The sequence below is a fragment of the Pinus tabuliformis genome, chromosome 7, assembly GCF_031772625.1.
Source record: "Pinus tabuliformis cultivar Carrire ecotype Pingquan chromosome 7, CPIR1, whole genome shotgun sequence".
Classification (NCBI taxonomy): domain Eukaryota; kingdom Viridiplantae; phylum Streptophyta; class Pinopsida; order Pinales; family Pinaceae; genus Pinus; species Pinus tabuliformis.
In genome coordinates, this window is record NC_142293.1 from 1145839331 (window position 1) to 1145863575 (window position 24245).

The following is a 24245-nucleotide window of genomic DNA, read 5'->3' on the forward strand; positions in this document are numbered from 1 at the left end:
CAATCTATGATTTGTGATATGCAAGATCATTGGAATCCCCGATCTGCAATTTGCGATATGCTCCCGGACCTCTGATCTCCGATAGTTGGTGATTGGTGATCGTTGGTTTTCTTTGACCTCCCATGTTGTTGCTTTCAGAAAACTCTTATTTTGATTTGCAATGAGCTGGGACCTCCGATATGTCGGGACCTTACCCTTGGTCGTTTTTCTCTTTGTTTTCTGGCTTTTAAACAGAAACTTCAATCTACTCTAACTTCTGATCAAGAAATCCATTTTTGGACTTCCACATACTGTTGGAAAGATTATTCCGAGCACTATCCAATCGATATTGTCTGATTTAGCTTTGTGAGATTTTGTGGCTTGGAAGATGGCTTCAAACTTCATTACTCTTTTGCACTTCGGACAACTAAAAACACATTTATCAGTGAGTGACAACATTGGCTCCAACTGGGGACAATGCCTTGTTGGCAAGGTGTTGATAACCTGCAGACCAGTAGCCTTCACCATTGGGCATGGAGTTAAAAATATAATGAACTTATATAACCAAAAAATCTTCATGAAACTTTGTTCGCAGAGAGTCCTTTCCTAATCAAACTGAAATGCAGAAAAATAAATTCTACCAACTAGAAAGTAAATGCTCAGCTAGTGAGATTTTTTATATACAACTCCTACTTACGTATAGGGATCAATTTACCTAAGTAAGTTCAACCCTCCAATGGAGCGGGGCAAGCATTTGGGTGCTAGACCTAATGCCTCCTTGTTGTTGAAATTTTAAAATTAAACTAAAAAACTTCAAACAAAAAACTTGATGCATACTCCAAAAACAACCTTTGATGCTGGCAAAATAATGTGCTCGTGTAATCAGCTACAGGGTCATAAAACCGACAAGACAAATTTGCAGCTGCCTTATTTCCATGAAAAGTCTGTTGACCGATATCTTCTTGGTTAGGGCGATCGAAAATACTATTTAGCTCCTCAACCTTTTATTTTTCAAGAAAAGCTTGTTGTTGATCTTTTGCTACCCATTTTTCAACGGGCCAACCCTCTTGGAAATCTGCAATAGAATAATCATTTTATGATCTATAAGAGTCATAGACTGGAGGTCCTACTAAGAATTCCTAGCAGGGACCTTTCTGCAATAAGTACACAAAGACACTTCTTGGTCCTTCAACTTCGGACTCATCTTGAAAAATTCGTTGTTGGGAGCCTTCTCCCCACTTGCTGGTAAATAACTCCCTTTGAACCTCTATGACCGTCTCATCCTCCTCTAAATAATATGAATCATAAGTTGGAGGAGGTTCTTGAACTTGTTCTCCAGGTGAAGGTTGGGAATTGTGGCCTGGAGCCTCTTCTTTCTGTGCATCTTCCCATGATTGGGACTGTTGTAGTTCAACGTCGCTCGACTTCCCATCAAAGTCATACTCATCATAAGAAGGAGAATCATCAAATTCGGCTGAATAAGATCTCTGAGGGTTTATTTGCAGCTCGATGATGTTTCCTTCTTTGCTTTCTTGATCACTGAGAAATGCTTCCTGATGTGAGTAGATATCTTCTTGGAATGGAGTCTCATAAACATCTTCAGCAGAATCATTACCCTTAGGGATATTTCCGACATTAAAATGTGTGCAGAAATCTTCAAACAAAGCATTCGGTGGATACAATATTTTTTCATAATGATGGAATGCTATATGAAAACATTTTAAGGAAGATATGTTACCACGAGGTATTGTTCTGTACCAAACTCTAAAATCCTCTTCTAAAGAGTACATGAACAATTTCATTTGCGTATCTTCAAAAATAATACCTTGTTGCTCCATGCATTCATGAAAATATTCGAGGTGCTGGTCAGGCCTTCTATCTGTGTTCCCACTAATCTAGGTAAATAGGTATTCCATTCATGAAACGAAGGGACATGACTGGGATAACTAGAAATAGAAGAAAAATTTAGTGGCGCAAATTGGTTGGCCGGGAATGCAGGAATGGGCATTTTGAAAACCCCCGAGGTGAGTGATCTTCATTTTAAAGGTAGGGAAAGCTTTCAGCTGCTTTAGCGTCAGAGTGAGTATGGGGCTGCTTGAAAGCCAAGGTGATTAAATAGAGTTATGGACAATGGAGTCACCAGGATGTTTACCATAATATTGAAACAATGGAGTTGTTAAGGTGAGAGATCATCAACCCACACTTCCCTTGCTCACCTAACAGAGGGAATGTAAGGATTTGTCGTACCTAGGGAAAAATATTCTAATCTATTCCCCAACAACGACGCCAGAAAGATGTTGTCGCTTTTTCTGGCACCCGTAGCACAAGTGCTTCAGGGGACATAGAAAGCTTCCTAGAGACAGCCTCTGGGTTGATTGTAAACCAGTGCCTAGGACATCTTAGATATAGGAGTGCATGGATGATTATTAATGGGGGCTTTTAGTTGCACTCCAATTGTCACGAAGTTTAAAAAGATAATAAAAGGGGGCTTTGGTTCAATCGGCCTTCATGAAGGTAAACTCAAGCCAATACATGGATCCCAAGGTTCATGGGGTAAATCAGGCCAACCTCAAAGAGAAATGTCTCGTTCTAGTGGCCGACACACAACAACATGCAGCATTATATTGACACTGTAGTAAAGTGAAGAGGAGGAAAAGGAGGAGGGGATTCGGTGCATAGGACTGATTTCAATGCCGAATCCTAAGCCATGATGTTCCAACAGACGTATGGAAGAAAGAGGAGGTGAAAGAGCGGAAAGAGTGGAGCACTAGTCAAGGTTTCGTTCCATATACCTCATGGGAATATTTGTCACCAAAAGCATAAGTAAATCGTTGCACATTACAGGTACTTAAGTAAATCTGTAACTAACACAAGTATTGTTGCTAATTTAGTAACAAATACACAATCATGAACAAGGGTGAAACCTGCAACTTCACCACACTATTTCAAAGAAAGAAAAACACATATGAAATGAGATTTACAGAGGAGAAAACATACTACGCATTGCTCTGATAGGAATCAACATAATAGTTTCATTAATCTTCGAGTCCCAATCCCCAGTCCATTACATTCATCAGCATATCGCTCAAGTCCCTCATGAACAAGAATTTAGAACCAAAATTGAACCAAAGAATTGGACCCACTCGGGTGCAAAATTGTGGAACCTCTATTAAGTGTTTCTCCCCCCTATTTATACAGAGAAGGGGGGGATTTGAATCAACATTTACAAAATATCTCAGCCAAGGGTCAGCTGTCCGATTGACTAGCTGCCTTGGCCTGCGATAGCTCTGCTGCCCAAAATGATTTTGAAGGATTTGATTCCTTTCTTGAAAATAAACAGAAATTACATAATTATGAAAAGAAAAGGAAAACAAAAATATGATGGAGGAAGTAGCCCTCTGTTGTTCTTGTGAAGGCCCCTGATCAGGCCACGTCTCTGCCACAATGCGTCCCTCTAGTTGCTCAGCTGGTCCTTGTCGCTTTCGCCTTAACTGCCTGAATCGCCCGTCCTTCAGAGCTGGAAGTGGTTAGAATGTGAGTTTTATGTCACGGTACAGTAACAGAGACCACTTGGGTAGTACTTCATCTTCCCTTTGCATGGACCTCCACTCTGAATCATCAAGTCCTCCTGGGCTTACATACATTCGTTTACTCACAGGAGATGTGCATTGAAGCAGTTGAATATATTTCTGCAACCCTTATAGTCCTTGGTTTCTTGTTGCAAGGGCTCCTATAGGATTAACCCATATCGATCTGCCACTACTCCATACCTCTCTTCAAAGTCTCAACTACTAACCCATCTGCCTTTAAAGCTTTGTACCATGCTATTGGAACCTAACTGCATCGGGACTTTTATTCTAGAGGACGTTACAAACAACGAGTCCCAATGCTCCTTAGGCCCCCTTTGGTTTAGCCCCTTTCAGTATTTCTTCATCATAGGAATGGAAGCTATGCTCGAGTGCTTAGCCCTAAGGTGCTAGGGCCTTTGGACTCCTTTCTGGAGACCTTTTTCCCTTTATAAGTGCTTTGCATTGGGTTTCCTTAAGTCTTTATGACTATGCACCCTTTATCGAAGCTCCTTTCTTGGTGGATCATAATCAGGGCTTCCAGTCGGGACTTTTACGTTGGAGTTGCAACATGTTTATGACCTCCGATTGTGATATCCCTTTAGCACTCAACCCTTGGTTCCTCAACTCTTTATGTGATTTCGAGCCAACCCCCCTTATTGGAGCTCCCCATTTGGAGGTTTGCAATCAGCGATTCCCTATTTGATGCACCAACACCACAACCATCGATCGCCCCCTGTGCTTAACCCCTGGTTCTTTTAGCTCTTCATGTGACTGTGGGCCAACCTTTTTATCAGAGCCTCTCTATCAATGGATCACAATCGGGGTTTTAAGCTTGATGTAATAAAATGCCTTGACCTACAAACATCGATTTTCAATCTCCAATGTGACATCATCCTCTGCGACGTGTCACCTTGTGAGTAGTGACACGTGTCACCCTGTTTTGGCCTCTTATGACCCCTCAACACGTTGAATTTGCATGCCACTTGTACGCTGTACTGCCACGTCATGTTGATGTTAGCGCCACTGTGTCTTTACTGGATCGAATGATACTTTTCCATGTGGCCCCTTGGAGGAGAGAGAAAAAGGCTCGCTTGCCCTTGGTTTTGCGTTGATTTCCTTTGTTAAATGTTTTTGGCCCTTTCCTGGTGATTTGCATTATCGGCTTAAATCTTGACACTTTTAATCACAATTGAAATTTTGGAAGGGTTTCATTTGTTTTTATCACTGATTTTGATGCACTAATCTTGCATTGTTGTGATCGCCGACATGCCACGTCGTTGGAACCTCTGATCTGCCATGTTGCCTGATCCTCCGACTTGTGATCTGCGATATACTCTTGTACCTTGGACCTTTGTCATTTTCAATCACCGATATGCGGGATCGTTGAAACCCCTGATCTGCGATTTGCAGTATGCTCCCGACCTTCGATCTTTGATAATCGGTGATTGCTAATCGTTGGTTTTCTTTGGCTTCCCCTGTTGCTACTTTCAGAAAACTCTGATTGCGATTTACGATGAGCTGGGACCTCCGATATGCCAAGACCTTACCCTTGGTCGTTTTCTCTTTTTTTTCTAGATTTTAAAGGGCAACTTCAATCTGCTGTAACTTCTGATCCAGAAATCCAATTTTGGACTTCCACATACCATTGGAAAGCTTATTCTGAGAAATATCTAATGGAAAGGGTTTGATTTAGCTATGAGAGATTATATGGCTTGCAAGATGGCTTCAAAATTCACTTCTATTTCGCACTTCAGGCAACTGAAAACACATTTAGCAGTGACTGACAATAGGGTCCACCCCCATCCTTGGTTCAACCCATTTATTATGGGGTCGACATAAAAAAATAAAAAATAAAAAATAAAAAATAAAAAATCTCGGGATGCTACCCCATACCTTGTGCAGGAGGGTTATTTCCCCCTTGCATACCCCCCAACAAGGGGAGTGGAAGCCCCTTTTGTGACCTTGTTACACAATATTTTGTCACGCCTCCTCCACTTCTCTGTGTCATACCCCGAAGTGCCTGAAACTTGGAAATCATGCAGTGTACCATCCTGATATGCAACTCAGATCCTCCCTGAAATACTGATGGAAACATGCCTTGAGCCTTCCTTGAAGAAGTGAGCTCTAAAACCCTAATTTGAGGATCAGCGCGACCCTGACATTTGCAACTCATTTTGATCGCTAGTTGCACTATACTAGCCTAGCGCTGTGAGCGCGCTTTTTTCTTGGATATCACCGCTAATCCCTAAAAGGAAAGTTTTCCCAAAGAGGACAAGAAGCTTCGTGATCTAGAGGCTTCCAGAACGAAGGGCTGGAGGTTGTTCGGTGTGGATGTGGTCGAATTCTCCCAATATTTCCCTTTGATCTTATCCCTATGAACTACCTGCTTGACATGAGGGCCTTCTCCTATCTTTGGAGAGATCCTAACTCCATTTCCCTGCCTATATATTCATCCTTTCCCATTCCCAAATGGTTGATATTTGGTTATTTGCACCCTTATGCTGAGATAGTGCCTACATGCTACTCATTTGGCTTGGAGAAGGAGTGCTTGGAGAGCTTGAGTTTGGACTTGGACATTCACTCAAGGAGAGCTTATTGACATCAAGACTTGATTATATGTTTCCTCCTTTATTTCATTAATATATACAATTGTTGGTTCAATTTCCATAAATGTTTGTGTTAATGCATCGTTTATCTTAATGCTCCTTGATCTGTTAAGTGGATCACTTCCGATTATGCTTGTTGTACTTGTATGCTTTGTTGTGTCTTTGATCTCTTGTGAAGGTATCCAAATGCTTTGAGAAGTAGAGTTGAGCTTGAGGCACAATCAATTTGAGGTCTCCAACAAAGGAGTACGTTATAGCATCAGAATGAGGTATGCTATCTTCCTCTTCGCTCATTTTGATTGCAATTTAGGAAAGTGACTTTGTAGATTGTCACATACGTTGCTAGTCCACCTCATTGGGCTAGAGGGATCATCTCTGTCCACAGACAGGATTTTCCTAGACAAAAAAATGGCAACTCTATTGGGGAAGATATAACCCTTTCCATCCATTCCTTCAATCAGATTCTCTGATGAGTTTGACCAACCATAAATTTCTTGCCTCGTTTTTATCACTGAAGCTATTTGTAGTCACTGGTTATTTGCTGAGAATGTTTAGCTTGATTTGATCTTGAAGATTTTTTATTTTTTCCTTAGTTTTCTCGCCCAATGCATTTTCTGCTCTGACAAAAGCGCTCTCGGTGCTGATTTTAAATTTACATTCACGCTGATATGCTTTGCATCGCCCTTTTTCCTTTAACATACGTGTTGATCCCAGAGGATAGAAGAAAATTAGGGTTTCTTCTTGTTTTTAGTGTTTTTTACCTCTATCAGTTATTTCCATTGTGACTACAGTGTATTTGTCTCGATTGACATCTTGGCTTTGCTGAAGTGTTTTTTGAAGACTGAGTGCTTCCTAGGGTTTCTATGGTATCTAGGTCACCCTTCACTCATTTCTTGGTTTGCCTCTTTAAGATTGATTGTTTCCATTCAGGAGTCTTACTGCCATTAGGACATTGTTCTCAAGTTGCTTTCGGTTTGTGATTGTGAAGAAATTTTCATTAGTATTGAGTCATTTTGATGCTTTGAAGATTGCTTTTGCTCCATTGTCAAGCATAGATTACAATTGCATTCTTTGGAAGGACTGAAAGTGAATGCTTGTTTGATTTCTTTGTTTCAAAAAGAAAAGTGAATGATTTCCTCATTTAAGTATTTTTTAAACAACTTGCATTCGAAACCATAAGTGAATGAAATTTTCATTTTAGTTATTTTGGATTGTATTTTCTCCTTTTCTCATTGCATTAGTTTGCATTGTTGAATCAAAGTGAAAAGAAAAAGATAAAAACTAGTGCATCTTAGTGAAAGAAAAGTGGTTTTTGTTTCTCTTAGGATCGCATCTTAGCATTGCATTTGTTTGTGAAAGTGAAAGTGAAAGATCTCATTTTTACATTTTTGCATTGGAAAAATAAAGAGTTGTGTTTTAATGTATTTTTCTTGATTGATTCATTATTTAGTTGTCTCTATTCCTTCATTAGTTTAGCCTTCATCAAATGAAAATATTTCATTTTTATCATTTAGTTGCATTATAGGAATTCAGGTGACAACATTGAACCATCAAATTGAAACTTAATTCAAGATAAACTTAAAATTTACCTCAATTAACCTAAGGAGAATTTGTCACCTAACACAAATATCTAGAGGTCTAGGCTAGAGACATGTTTCGACGTCTTTAAACATAGCAGTTGTCATTAACTTCCTGCAGTGTATCCTGGGCGTGAAATCTCGTCCTATTATGGAAGTATATCGAAGGTTCTCCAGTACTTTTGGGTATATAGGAGGCACTTCAATATGGTAAGTAAATAGGGACGCTCTGATTGAACAGTTTTGCATTAGCGCTAACACAGACTTGTGTTCCCCGTACCGTCGAGTATATATTGGGATACCCCACTAGGTTGTTATCTTTTAGCCATAGGTAACCGAGGCAGCTGCCTTGTAAACGTGAAACATCGAACACAACATTCAGGGAGATCGGTCGTTGTACGTCAAGTCCTTGGTTTCAGCTAAGGTGTATATAGTGGTTCACGGATACATAGTAAACCCTCTTGCCCAGTATTACCCATTTTGATTTATTTGTGTTTTGTTTCATAAAATTAACTGCCAATGATAACATGTCAAACCTATGCAGTTGCTTCTTAGCCTCACATTGAATAATTCCTTGTAAATTTTAATTTTAATCATCCCTCAATGAATCATCTCTTCTTCTTCTGCTCTTGAGAGAAAGTCACCATGGATGAACCATTGAGTTCACCTCACATTTCCCCTTTGTTGTTTGATATTGAAGGGCCTTCACAAGGAGTTCATCCTGAACTTTCGCAGTCACTTGAAGCTCAAGGCTTTGAACTTGGAATTGTCCCAAGCATCCAACCCCTTGCTTCTCATCCTCCACCTCAAGATTCATCGTCATCTTAGGAGTCTGATCCAGAAACCCCTGAGAGTCCACAAAGGTTTGTTTTATACCCTCTGAATCCGTTATTCGATCCATTTGTGATATATCCTCAACACCCTTATAATCCATACGATTGACCAGGTGTTCCTTTGGAGTTATCTCCTCATACATATCGAATTCCCCTTCACCAGTTGTTTCCACCCATGGATTCAGAAGGTGATATTCCAACCTCTCCTTGAGGCCCTCTGGAAGTCTCCACTACTCAGCTCCTCATGTTGATAATGAGTCGAAATATGACTTTCCTCTGGAAGGCTTTCCTTTTACCGGAAGATTTCCATCTCAACCATCTCCTGAAAATAGTGGGCCTATGCTTCCACATGGTTATACAACCTTGGCTCAATTAGTTTAAAGAACTCCGAGTGCCTCCTCTTTATACCAAAATCCTATTTGGTCGTCAAATACTATGCCTACTTCTGGTCCATTTATTCCTAACGTGACCTCTTAGATACCCATGTAAACTACTGTTACTTTAGTTCTGATTCAACTGATGATTCCATCACAATCGTTACCATCGTTTCAACCTTCCATTCTAGTGCAACCAACAGTATCAGTTTATACATCTGTAAGTTCTTTAGTCCCTACGTCAAGTGGACAGAATGTACCACTGCCTCATTCACAGCCTCGGGGGGGGGGAAGGGAATCCAAATATTCCCTTTGTGTCAAGTGGAACCCGTGTGAGTGGATCAAAAACTCACATGGCTGGAGTAAATGAACCTAATCCCAGTGGCATTCCTAATCCCGTTGGTCCATCTGGGGCAAGTAATATCCAGTTATCAACAGCCTTATATGGCCCAGATACCTCTCCAATAGTCTTATGTTCCATATGGTTCACAATCACTGCAAAATCCACCTTATCATCCACAAGTAGGTCCTCATGTGCAACCTGGTCAAAATTCTATTCTTGGTGCATATGGTCAAATCCCATTTGGAACTTACTAATACAAACAAGGAATCCCTCAAGGAACTATCCAACAATCGTTATTGAAACAAGGGAAAACTTTGCAGCAATAGAGGCAACCTTTGCAACAGTCTCAATAGCCTTTGCAACAACAAACACAGTTTGCTCAACAACCCAACCAACCCTTGAATCCACAAGGTCAACCCTTGCAGCAACAGGGCCAGCCACTTCATATCCAGGGTCAGTAGGTGCAACAACCTTACAATCCATATTCCGCACATAATGTTTATCACCTTTATTGTTATCAACGGCCTATGGCAGGTCAATATCAACCCTACCCTGGACAAAATCCATCTTATGGTCAAGGTACCCCTCAGTGGGGGAAAAATCAAACCCCTTATGGTCAAAATCCTCCACTTTGGGGGAAAAATCCTTATCAACAAGGTTGTAACCCACATATTGGGCCTCATCAAAGGCCTTATATGTCTTTTAACCTGCAATTTCCATTTTTAGTGATGTTGGAACTGCCTGATGTCTCGAGGCTTACTAATGATCCAATTCTTCATTCGCCTTATTGGCCTCTAATTCCCACTAAATTTATGAGCAATTGCCCCAAATTTGAAGGAAAAGGTAAAGAGGACCTTGAGACCCATGTGATGACATATCACTTATGGTGTTCTTCCAATTCCTACGTTGACGATTTTGTTCGTCTCCGCCTCTTTTAGTGAAACTTAACATGTGCTGCCGCAAAGTGGTACATCAAGTTACCTCGAGGTACCTATCCAGACTTCAACTATTTGGCTATGGCCTTCCTCACCCACTTCTAGTTGTCAGTTCTTTATGAATCTGGTACTCATTTTCTCACAATCTTTGAAGCAGGATACCGCAACCCATATCTTCGATCAAATCCATGAATGGAGACATCAGTGTCACCTCATCAAATTTGAAAACCTTGATGAATTGTTAACTGAATGGTTTACCAAGTCATTCATAAACAAAATCGCTAAAGATATAGCAATGGGTGGTTGTGTTACCGAAGACTAGGCTATTGCCCATGCCCGGTATTTGGATTTATTTTATTCCCAATCCGGCACACTATATGAAATTTTGCCTGATGCTCCAAGAACCTCTTCGAATCCGGAATCTTTTAAGTATCCCAATGTACCACATGTTGATGGTATAATTGGATCAGTATCCTAAACTTCCACCAAAGTTTTTTCGAAGCAAAAATCTGTTTCGAATACTGGTTCTAGTTATCCTTCGAAAAACCCATTGAATCCTGGTAAAACCTCCGAGATCAATGTCATTTAGTCTACCACAGTAGATAAATCCTTGAAAGGTAAGAAGAAGGGTAAAGGTAAATCAAAATCTGATACCCTGAAACAGGATCCTCCTAAGTTACCTGCTAATGATGCCTCCAAACGAAAGCTGAAATTTCCTTGCCTCATTTGTGAGGAAGATCATTATACCAAGGATTGTCCCTGACATGCCGAAGTTAGTTGTTTATTGAAAGGGACTGTGACTATTTTGAAAGAGACATTCCCATCTCAATAGACTCAGTTGGTAGACCAGCCACAATCCTCTACCTCACCTGGTTCTCAGGTTCACATGATGATGGGTTCATTGCATATCTCTATCGCCACTCGTTCGAAAGATTATCAAACCCTTAAAAAGAAGACTGTGGAAAAAGAAGCCACTAATATACCTTCTACTTCTTCTCCACCCAGTTCTGGTCCTCTCCATATTGAGAGACCCAATAATGAATCTGTTATCGACTGCCTCCCAATGGCGTGATTTGGAAGACATCCTATAATCTGAACACTAGATCTTCTCAACATTACAATATTGTCGAAGATTTAGCTCAAGCGCCTTTGGCCATGTCTTCTTTGGAAGTTATCCAAACTTTTCCAACGCAATGGAAATCATTATTGTCTGCTATTGCAGGCATTGATCCTACTGATTCAAGCTTGATTACTTTCGGTCTTAAAAACCATGTTCTGTGTCTTCCTCATCAGATTTCCTTTTTGATCCAAGCCATTATAAATGGAAAGACCATCCATCGGACTCTCATTGATAAAGGTGATTTCACCTACATCACATCGATTTCATGTTGGAAAGCTATTAGCTTTCCACCTCTCAACCAATCCCCAAATACTTTGGAGGCCTTCGATGGCAGAGGCTCCCATCCTTATGGTATTCTCATAAGTTTGCCCATCACTTTGGAAGGGAAGACTGTCGAGCTAGAAGTGGAAATGTTAGACGCAAATCTGAATTACAACCTTCTACTTGGGCGAAATTGGACCCACGCCATGTTTTGTGTGGTTTCCTCTTTGTTCCGGGTGCTCTGTATTCCTCATGAAGGAAAAATTGTCATTGTTGATCAATTGTACTTTTTCTCTTCTAGTACCTCGAATGGCAAAGCCCCATATGTGGGAAATACTGATATTCCATATGAGAGCATGGGGGTAGGAATTTTTAAAGATTCTACTTTAATGGGAACTTTTTCTCTCCCACCTCTACATGTCGCCTCAATCAACATGATTTCTATCTCCTTTGACCCATGGATCATTCCTTCACCGGATCAAGTTGATTCATTTGGTGACACTATGTCGCTAAGTCCCTTAGAACAAACTTATCATGAAATTGTTTCGGCTTCAGTGGCTGCTTTAGAAAGTCATGTTGTTCTCAGTATGCATCTAGATACATATTCACAACCTCTTTGGCTTGGTTCTTGGGATTCTCCAGGTCCTTTGACAAAGATATTCCCCACTGACGAGATCATTATTGAGGTTATGTCTCTTAAAAAAACTCCTTGGAACGATATCCATCATCGTTCCTCGTTTCTTCCAAGCCTAAGTGAGATTCCTTCATGTCTCTAAGCTTTTGTTTCTCATAACCTGACACACCCACTTCAAACACCTGTTCTAGTGCATGAAGTTTTGTCTGAAGGTAATATGGGAAATATTACTGCAACCATGCCAATTGACATTTCCATTAAACATGGAATTATTGAGAACATTCACATTGGGGTTTCCTACTCTCCTGATGAGATCAAGGTATACACTTGCCTTTTCAAAGAATTTCGCGATGTCTTCACTTATTCATATGATGGAATGCCTGGTATTGATCCAACTATTGTGGTGCATGAAATACCCACGTATCCTAGTGCGAAGCCTGTTCGCCAACAGTTCCGTCCTGTGCATCCCAGAAAGGCTGCTGTTATTAAGGGAGAAGTTGAAAAACTTCTAAAAGATGGTTTTATTTAACTTATCCCATTGACAGACTGGGTCTCTAATATCGTACCTGTTACTAAAAAGAAGGGAACCATTTGAGTTTGTGTTGATTACAACGACACCAATCGTGCATGCCCTAAAGATAACTATCCTACTCCCTTTATTAATCAAATCATTAATGAGTGCACTAAGAGTGAGATATTCTCTTTTATAGATGGTTTTTCTGGTTACAACTAGATTAACATATTACCTGTTGATCAACACATGACAACTTTCATGTCTCCATGGGGGACTTTTTCTTATAAAAAGCTCCCTTTCAGTCTTAAAAACGATGGCGCTACCTTGCAGAGAGAAATTTCATATGCCTTTCATGATATTAAACACATTCTTCAACCTTATCTAGACAACTTACCAACTCATTCTGCTAAGTGTCATGACCATCCAGACCACCTTCGAGCAATCTTTCTTTGTTGTCGACACTATAATATCCGTATCAATCCACATAAATGTGTCTTCTACGTAGAATCTGGTTGGCTCTTAGGTTTTGTTGTGTCCAAAGAAGGTATCTGAATCGATCCTCTAAAATTTGAGGCTATTGTAAAATTACCCCCTCCTTCATCACTACACCAATTACAAAGTTTGCAGGGAAAGATTATTTTTCTTCGTCGCTTTGTCCCAAATTACGTTGAGCTTGCCAAGGGATTTACTTGCTTGCTCAAAAATGGGATCCCGTTCGTTTGGATGAAGTTGCCCAAAAATCTTTTGATGCTCTAAAGAAAACACTCATTAGTGCTCCTTTATTGCATCCCCCAGACTATCATCACGATTATTTCCTATACTTGGTTGCGTCGATAGTACCATTGCTATGGTGCTAGTCCAGGATGATGACGATGGCAATGAACATGTGGTTTATTTTTTGAGTCGAAATATCATTGACCTGAAACTCAATATGCTCATGCTGAGAAACTTGCCTTGGTAGCAGTTCATGATGTTCAACGATTTCGCCATTACATTCTTCTACGGAAGACCACAATGATTTCTGATTGTAACCCCATGACTTATATTTTGACTTGTCAATTTCTTGGGGGAAAATACTCTAAATGGATTGTTATCCTGCAAGAGTTTGATTTGGAGTTTACTGCCGCCAAATCAAAGAAATCACTCATTTTTTCCGAATTGATTTATGCCCTTCCTTCTACAAACACCTCCACTGATTTTACTAAGCAGATTCTTGATGAAACTTTGTTTCTCATCAACACTCTCGACTTGTGGTATGGAGATATCATTGTTTATCTTCATACCCAAACCTTCTGATCCGACTTGTCTCTATCCGACTGATGCTACATCCAACATCAGTCTCAACCTTATCAGATTATTGGGGATACATTGTACCGAGTCAGTGTTGATTCTATTCTTCGCAGATGTCTAACACATGAAGAGGATGAACGAGTCTTGAATGAACGCCGCTCTAGGGCATGTGGTAGTCACATGTCAGGCTATTCCACTGCTCAGAAGATCCTTTGCGCCTGTTATTTCTAGCCTTCCATATTCAAAGATTGTATTATGGTTGTTCAAAAGTGCGATGAATGTCAGATTTATAAATGCAAACAGCGCGCCTCACCAGCACCCTTACAACCAGTCGTTACCGTGGGCCCATTTTATAAATAGGGCATAGATTTCATGACATGTAACCCTCGCTCGGTCGAGGGGCATGGCTATATCATTGTCGTCATCAACTACTTCACTGAATGGGCTGAGGTGATCCCTCAAGCCATTGTCACTGATCACGTATCGCATTTTCATCAGTACATGATGGCATAGTTGACTACTCAGTTGGGCCTTCGCCATGATAGCTTAACTCCTTACTACCCACAGACTAATGGCCAAGTTGAAGCAATTAACAAAGTTTTCATTATTATGCTTCAACGAACCATTAGGAGGCATAAAAATTATTGGCATCTCATGCTATTCTTGGCTCTTTGGGCTTACCAGACATAGGCTAAAATAACCACTGGTTTCACTCCATTCCAGCTGGTTTATGGTTTAGAGGCAACACTCCCGATCGAGTGTGAAATTCCTTCATTAAAATTAGCTACCAATATACTCCCTGATATCTCACCTAAAGATGAATGGTTACTTTATCTCAAGAGACTTGATGAGACCCGTTGTATTTCTGCAATGGTGATCGAGGCACAAAAAAAACGAGTTAAAGCTCATTTTGATCAAACTATTTCTCCATGAATTTTGGCTTAATGTGACTTGGTCTTGCTGTATGACCAAGCCAACGATAAGTTGGGAGCTGGGAAGTTCGAACCTATGTGGCATGGGCCATATATTGTTAAACGTGTCTTGCAAAAAGGTGCATATGAGCTAGTTGACTACGAAGGTAATGCATTATCACAGCCTCGCAACGGGCTTTATCTGAAAAATTATTATGCATGAATTTCATGTAATTAGTTTTGTACATTAGTGTGTGAATTCATTAGTGTGCAGTTATGATTTTTTGGTGTGATTGTTTGTTTTGTAGACATGTTCCTTCTGCTTACCATATGTTCCACACGGTTTGCAGATGTCGTCAAACCATTATGTTGGTTTTGTTGATGGTGCTTGTCGTAGCACACAAAACTTAACTTCCACAGCTTAGGCACTCTTTTCCCCTGATGGCGAGTTGATCGATTTACAAGGTATTTGCCTGGAATGAACAACTAATAATATTGATGAGTACATTACAGTTATTGAGTTGTTATCAGAAGCAGTTTCTCTTGGCATTAGAAATTTAGTTCTTAATTTAGATTCACAACTCGTTGTGTTACAATTGAATAATCATTACTCAGTAAGAAATCCACAAATTTTGCGTATGTATCTATATGTTTGATTACTGGAAAGAAATTTTGATTATATCACATATCAACACATTCCACGGAATTTGAATACACTAAAAAATGCATTGGCAAATTATTGTTCTTGATAGACATTTGCGTAACTTATAAAATTGATCACATCATCATGATACATCAATACATAAGTAGAAGATAAAAAATTCATATGTATAGATCGCATATGTCAAAGTTTGTTCATCAAAATCTCAAAAAATAAGTGTTCTGGGACACATGGCTTTCAAAGCCTCCAACAGTGAAAAAAAAAACGCGACTAGAAAGGCTATTCGCCCACATGATGCTCTCAATAGCATGAGACTGCTCTGACGACTCGGCCTAAAATCCGATGCAGTCTCACAAACACTCTTACTGTATGCCTCTGGTATCGCAGTGGCATGTCAGCTATAGTCGCATACTCTAGAATTCCTCGGGTGATCACTTCCAAATTTCATTCCATCTCTACCATAGGATCTTCTCCTTCTTCGTATGGAGCATCCTCTATCTGACGTGCTACTCGTTGTGCTATTGGTGACATGCCTGGAGGCCTTTCTGGTCCCACATATGCACATTTATCACAAGTAAACTTTTAGATGCACTTTAACAAAAAAACTCATAAAACTTGAAAAAAATCCAAAAACGCGTTTTACCTCCATCAGTCCATTATTCACCCGATGGTAGAGGTAGATATGGATCCCATCTGAAGTCCATGCATGCATAGGCATAGTCATCCACAACGATTAGTTGTCGACGTAGCCAACCAAATAATTGCGGAGGAAAATGCATCCACTGAACCCCTCCTCCAGGAGGCACGACCTCACTCCATCTGAGCAACCTCAGATATTGTGGAGCAGGATCTGGTACCTATGTCCACTGATATTGAAATAGGGGCACACGCTCCAAAAATAAAGTGATCAAAATCGAACCAAAGACGAATTGCTTCAAGTTTGTCAACTTGGCTTTGGCCAGTGGCCTCTTCATGTTGGCCAACAGTCCCTCGCACCAGTTGAACATTGTTGGGGTAAGCCAATCCACTACATATGGAATTTTGATTTTGAGACCTCGTGCAAAGCCCGCAACCTAGCTATACGGGCATGGTGTGTATAATTGTCCTCAAGGGAAGATTGTTGATGGTCAGTATCTTCACCTTCCCGCTCACTGTCGTCTCTACACCTGGGAAATGCCTTCTGATTAAGGAATCGGTGCTCTCACCTCCATCACAAGATCCAAAGAGTTGGACTCTTGTTGTAGGGAAAAGTATCCAATACGGAATGACCCTATCCCACTCTAAGGGTGATAGTACCTCAGCAACAACTGAAAGCAAAGCTATCTAAGATTTCTTCTTTATGAAAGTAAAAGGGGAGAAAGGGATCCACCAATCGATGTCTTTCGCTTAATGCTTGATCCAATCTTCTCTCCTTGCTGCTTGCTCCCAGCTCCTTGCTCTTTCACTGGCCCAGCTACACAAAGATCCTGCAAGAGAACAAGAAAGGGAAACTACAAGAAGCATACATTCATAATTGATTCAAGGATTAGAATAAATCAAATACACAAGTATAACAATACATCATTGAGACACATGCATATAGAAGAACCTCAAGTGCTTTATTAATGGAAGAAGTAAAGTTCTGAGAGTGTTACAACCATAAGAGGCCCAATCCAGCAACACCTCCCAGCAGAAAGAAATCTCCTCTTCACCTCCTTCAAAGCAATCACCCAATAGTTCTAACCTCAAACCAACAGCACTTCCTTGCATTCACAAAATTCCAGCCTCCTTAGACCTCATGAGAGAGCTCTATATATAGGAGAAAAGGAGAAAGGATGAGTCAGCTTGAGACTAGTGTGAAGCTGACTTGTGTCCTCTCCCACTTCAGTTATACTTCAGTTCTTGAGTCCACTTGGAGATCCTTGCTTCCACTTGGAGTTCTAGATCCTCTTACTCATCACAAGGCGAATTCCTTGATCCAAGTGTCATTTTGGAAGCTTCCTGGGCATTTGACACCTTGAGAAATGAATGTGCCATTTGTCCAATCTTGCTCAGTGCAGGTAGCCTTCATTAGATTTGACATTCAGCGCAGGTACAGAGAGGAGCAGTTGACATTCAGCGCAGATGCTCAGTGGAGCAGTTGACATGATCCCGAAATTGCTTGTTTTTGAGTGTTTTCAGGTGGAGAACTGATTTGAAGTGCTGTGGTTTGCTGACCTTGTTCCTCTAGGGGTAGGAACATCATGTTTAGGGACTTTGGATCCCTTAGATTATGGACATTTCATGCTTCATGCTGTAAGGCACAAAAATGTCTATAACAGATGCCCCCTAAAGTATGAGGCCATTTATCGGGTGAAATGCTTTATCCAGAGGATCTGAAGTTCATTCAATCGCTGAGAGGTGACTTGTAATAAGATACAATACAATACATTATTTTTCATTCTGCTTTCATGATCTAGCTGAGGCGGGCATTCCCATGCTCAGCTTTATAAATTCATTTTGGTACATAGAACAGACGATCGTCTGATGGTAGACTGATAATTCTCTGCTGAAATTATCATCCTTTGAGTAGGATGATCATCTGCTGCAATGATGTACATGTCAAATGTCTTTATGTTTCCTGAATATATATCGCAGCCCGGATGGATGAAACTAGATCCGGGGTCTTCAAACTCGCTCGATCTTCACTCTAAGTACAAGTCGATCCATGTGAGAATTGCGCTGAAGTCGAACATGGAAAGACATCGCTTGATTACCGGTCAATAATGTAAACCGTTAACAAGCGCGAGAGGAATCACCGATAATGATAATGACCCTCAAGGTACTGCAGTACAATTCACGTGGTGTGAATAAAGGACTTGGCGTCGAACACCACGCAAAATCTTCTGGTCGAAGGTCATTGATGTATACCTGTCGCCAGAAGTGAGAAACTTGCCATTGAGGCATGCAAGCTTCAAAGTACTGAGGGGGGTGTTCCTAGATCAACTCCTTGGATAATGAGCTGAAGTCGACAAGAAGCGATCCGTCAAAGGAGGGCCTTAATGAATCCCACATCAGTGACACGGAACGGAGCTAATGATTTTAGTGGAGGTGAAAACAATCTGTGAAATATGATTCAGGGTGGCGATCATGGGTGGATGAAGGATAATGTATGGCAGTGGATGGGACACGGTTGACTCTTTCTGAACAACATCTCTTGAACATATAACGACACTGATGTGATGGATCGGTAGCATTACCCCAAATGTGGATGGTTTGGCGAGGACCATGGTGATGAGACCGGTGAATGAAACAACCCAACCCGATGTGATACGGAGGAAAAGTGTCATGTTCAAGAGCGACTTGCTACCATTAAAGCTTTGAGGTTCTCCCAATTTTTCCCCAGTCATTTCTGACCAGTACCTCTTTATTTTTGTCAAGCTTGAGGAGGATAACATATGCTTGTTCTATAACCTGCCCTTCGGGCAAGCCCATCGCTATGTTTTAACGAGCCTAGCGATAGGGAAACTCGTTCTCGTCTAAAGACAAGTTTGTCGCTATTTAATCATTTTAACGAGTCTAACGACAAGGAAAACTCGGTCCTTTTCATTTTTAGAGAGTCTGAAAAGGTACATAAAGTTAACTCCAAAATTCCTTTTTCGTCATCTAATCCCTTAAGTCCGAAAAAGTATAAAACAATACAGAAGGGATGAGTTTTCGATAGTTTTAACGAGCCGAACAAAACAAGCGCTCGATCTTTTTGTGCAATAATCCCTCAGGTCCAAAAAGATTAAAATCTAGAGGAGGGATAGCTCTTCCGGTCGTTTAACGAGCTGGAAGGCCAAAACTCGGCAAACTTTTCATATTTTACGAGTCAGATGAAAAGAGCTCAAAGAAGACTCGTCTTTTGAGGAACGAGTGATAAACAGGGATAGCAACTGATTCCAGGTACAGGTTGGAATTTTCCAATCACGGCAGTGTCGCAAGGATGGCTAGGTGAAATCACTCTTCGCAGCTGTTCCTCAAAATGGGTAAACAATCATATGGAGGTGAACGATCGTCCAAATGACGGTGGAGGTGGCGGGTGCAAATACGACCAAGGCTTTTATGGCTGATAAAATTACGATCACACAGGTTATTTACCGGGATAGGTTCTTTTTTTAGATAAAAATGAGCTTAAACTCTGGGGGAAACATTGCTCACTGCTTTTATTTATTTTTTAACGAGCATGAAGACCGCGTTAAAACTGCTCGGATCTTGCGTTTATTTTTTAACGAGCATGAACTTTATGCTAAAACTGCTCGATATACCAGTGATAAGATAAGAAATGTCTCCTGTGAGATAGCTATTTTTTATAGAGCTTTATCTCACGAAGTTGTGCTCCTAATTTGGCAAATTTTGACCTTTGCCCCACATCCTTTCTTTATGCAAGTTCGGAAACAACTAATCCAAAAAACAGATAAATAACCGCTCTTTGCTTGCACTCCAAAAGGTTTGCATGCCCCCAGGTATAAAATACAATTTCAAGGCTACCCCTACTTATCCGATAAAACATTTGTTTTAAAGGGTGAGGCTTGCCTCTTTCTGGTTACCCAAAGATGGTTCTATTTGCTGCCACAAATGAATCTCTTTCTTCGGCACTATCTACCGAAATAGACAATGGTGAGTGACCTTTGTCAAACAAGTAACCTTGACAAAAGAATCCTGTTCTAGAACAACCCCTCTTCCACACACGGACGGGGTACGGACTAGTCATATTCTTTCGCGGAAATTCTACCCTATACCCAAGGTTCCTTCTGCCCGAAGCAGACCAGGATGCATGCCCCCTGGGTTCCAGTCCTATCTTTCCGAATCACTCGCACTCATCGGGAAGAAGGACTGGGGGTGGAGACATTTCTTGAGTGAATAGACCATTGAGGGTTGGTATGTGACTATTTGCGATGCGAGATCCCGGAAATGAAAGTTGGTCTACGAGCTTGACCATTCTTCCTTCGTGTGGAAAACACATTATTCTAAAGAGTGAGGAGACTATTGCTCCCATGCAATATATATAGTCTCGTCCAAGGAGTAGGTTATAATCCAAGGGTCCTTGAACGACCATCACGTTCATTTGAACGGTCTTCCCTTTCAATGTAACAGGCACATTGGGGAGGATCCCTAATGGTCGACTGGTTCCTTTATCAAAACCCGAGAGATTTCTTATCTCAGGTAAAAGCGCCGGGGAACCCAGTGCTTTCCAAGCAATAGAGGAAAGGATACTCACAGATGCCCCCTCATCAATGATAGTTCCAGCCATTACCATTCTGTATATTTGGACGATGATTCTGAATGGTATACTGGCTGGCAACCGGGGTCTGCCTAGTTGGTTCCAATCAAAGGATACAACCAGGTTGCTTGGTGGTGGGACCGAATACACGGCCGGATATGACCCTGACGACGTTCCTTCCTGCGATAAAGGAATGGGCGCATTGCCCTGATGCTCATCAGAGTCTGTGTTGATGAAAAGAATCTGGATGGTGTCATCCTTATTCTCTTCAGTGAGGGTGTCATTTGAAGATGAATCTTCAATGACGGTGTCATTTGAGGATGAAACCTCTGAAGGGAGAACCGGGTCAACTGCCGTATCGACCTTTAGACTTTCGTCCGGTCTGGATTCAGTAGGTTCATTTTCAATGACTGACACTTCAGCTGACCACTTGAGCGGGCCAGCTGGATTTTCAACCAACGAAGGACTTGGCACGAGTTTTTTGTATCCAGGAGGAAGTCTCAACGGTGAAACCGGACGATCTTCCAAAACTCTCTTCGCTTCGTCTAAGAAGGGACAACGGTGGATGGCGTGATCGCCTTCACACAGTCTGCAGGGAGATCTTGCTCCCCTTCTTTGTCTTGAACCTTCACTTTCGCTGGTTGACGGTAAGCAATCAACATGGCTATCAGAGGTTGATGATCCCGAATTGTGCAAACGAGGGGACCAGACCCTTAGTATCCGGGGAATACAGGGACAATCTCTATGGAAGTGGTCTCCTCTACATATGACACATGGCGATTTAGGCCCGGTCTGTGCTGTGTGTGGATTTTTGTCAGATGTCTTTTGCTTGCCCCCAGTCGCCTTAGGCTCCTTCTTCTTCTTTTCTCTCTTCTTCTTCTCCTTCTTCTCCATGGGAGCTTGGCTTTTGCCGGCTCTACCTTGCGAAGATGAAGGATTGGAGGAAGAGTTATAGGAAGTAGAAGGCTGGTGGGCAGCTCTAGACTCATCTAACTGTTGACTCGACTGTTCAGGAATCATGGTGTTCTGAACTACACTGGTTGAGAATAGCCAAACAGGCAGGCCAATTGTCAGTCCTGGAAGCGACAATGTGGCCATGTGGGGCGCACCAACTTCTCCCCAAGAGGAGAAAGGACTAGGATTTCCATCATGTGGAACTCCTTGGTTGGGGCGTTCGATGTTCTCAACCTAAAGATCAACGCGGGAATAGGAGGTGATTATGTTCCGTTTAAAATAAATTTTATAACGACGCTTTAGACACAACTTGCTTTTTCACTTTTTAAGAGTCGAGAAAAAGCTAAAGATGACTCTAGTCTCCTTCGATGTTTTAACGAGCCCGAAGTGACAAATGCTCGGATGGACTTTTTCAGTTATAGAGTTTGAAAAAGGCCAAAAGAAACTACTCTGGAGTTCTAGGCAGAGGGTGTGCCAAACTTTTCGCAAAACCACAGAATACGTTTTACGGTACGGGTGGTCGATCTTCGTGAATGCTGTGTTCACTGCATTGCGATCAGTAGGGCGGCCGACACGGTTTCCTATGGATAAAGGCTTTATTCCTATAGGGGTCTCCCAATATATACGCAACGTTACGTGGGAGCACAAGTCCGTATTGATACTTATCGCTTCACCATGGAGGAATCACCCAACCACTCAACGCTAAGATATCACGTTTAACGACGCTGGAACACGTCTCTAGCTTAGACCTCTATGTGTTTGCGTTATGTTTCAATGCGTTGTTATGTAAATTCAATTTATTTTAAGGTTGATCTTGTTTAGCAGTTTGCCTTTATGGATCACCACGAGATGTATGATAACACTCCTAAATGCAGTCTAAGATGATAAGCAAAGCTTTTCAATCTTTCAACTTTGAAAATCCTAACTACTGAGGGAAAAGAAAGACATCATCTTTTCACACAGATCATAGAGCACACACTAATGCACTTTTTCCTAAATCAACATGCAAGCTGTCAAAATGCACATGCACAATGCAGGTATTTCTTTTCTCTTTCTTAATGTTGATGTATTACAAAAAAGAAAGCTGGTGTATAACTTTGAATTCAATTTCAAGTGAAAGCAAACAAGCTTGTCCAAAATCAAAAGACACCTTAAGATTTACTTGTTTCGACACTAGAAATACATAAATTCAAACCATATGACGAAAGCAAAAGCTCAATCAGCTATGAACAGCAAAAACTAACTCTTAAGATCAGAAAGACACCTATCACAGGTCTAGATCTAAGAGGCCACCGCAAGACTAGTTCACTTTCGTTATGGGAAACTGTAAATGATGTAAGAAATACACAAAGAACAAACACAGTTTCTTTATACAATCGAGGCGGAATAGTGGCAAGGAAAGTTGGTTTCAGATAGGTACATTAGCTGGTAACAGGCTGCAAAAACAAAGGTGAAAACAGGGCAAGAAACAGCAGGAAACCCCAGTAGCACAAGGCAAGACTGGTTCAGCGCAGGTGGTACACTGTCAGTTTGACATTCAGCGCAGGTAGCCCCTTCGGGAACTGCGCTGAAATGCAGACTGCCTTCACAGCACTTGCACTGAAGAACGAAACTTTCGTTTCTCTTGGTTTCCGGGTCACAGATTGCTCAAAAATTCACAGTTTTTGGCCAAATCAGAAGCTATCAGTCAAGTACACACAAAGGGATGATAAGGAGGATCAAAAGCTATCACTAAGAGCTATTCAGAGTCCTTGTGGATCAGCTCTTCAAATCATAAACATGCCCAGAAACTGAGCTAGAGTAGCTGCCCTCTACTTTGCATTTGAAAGATCCAAATGCAGTTCGATTCGGTACTCCCTGTGTTTAGGAAATGAATAGCTAAAACACAAACAACCAACAAGATACGATCCCCAGCGGAGTCGCCAGTTTGTTGTAGGGAAAAGTATCCAATACGGAATGACCCTATCCCACTCTAAGGGTGATAGTACCTCAGCAACAACTGAAAGCAAAGCTATCTAAGATTTCTTCTTTATGAAAGTAAAAGGGGAGAAAGGGATCCACCAACCGATGTCTTTCGCTTAATGCTTGATCCAATCTTCTCTCCTTGCTGCTTGCTCCCAGCTCCTTGCTCTTTCACTGGCCCAGCTACACAAAGATCCTGCAAGAGAACAAGAAAGGGAAACTACAAGAAGCATACATTCATAATTGATTCAAGGATTAGAATAAATCAAATACACAAGTATAACAATACATCATTGAGACACATGCATATAGAAGAACCTCAAATGCTTTATTAATGGAAGAAGTAAAGTTCTGAGAGTGTTACAACCATAAGAGGCCCAATCCAGCAACACCTCCCAGTAGAAAGAAATCTCCTCTTCACCTCCTTCAAAGCAATCACCCAATAGTTCTAACCTCAAACCAACAGCACTTCCTTGCATTCACAAAATTCCAGCCTCC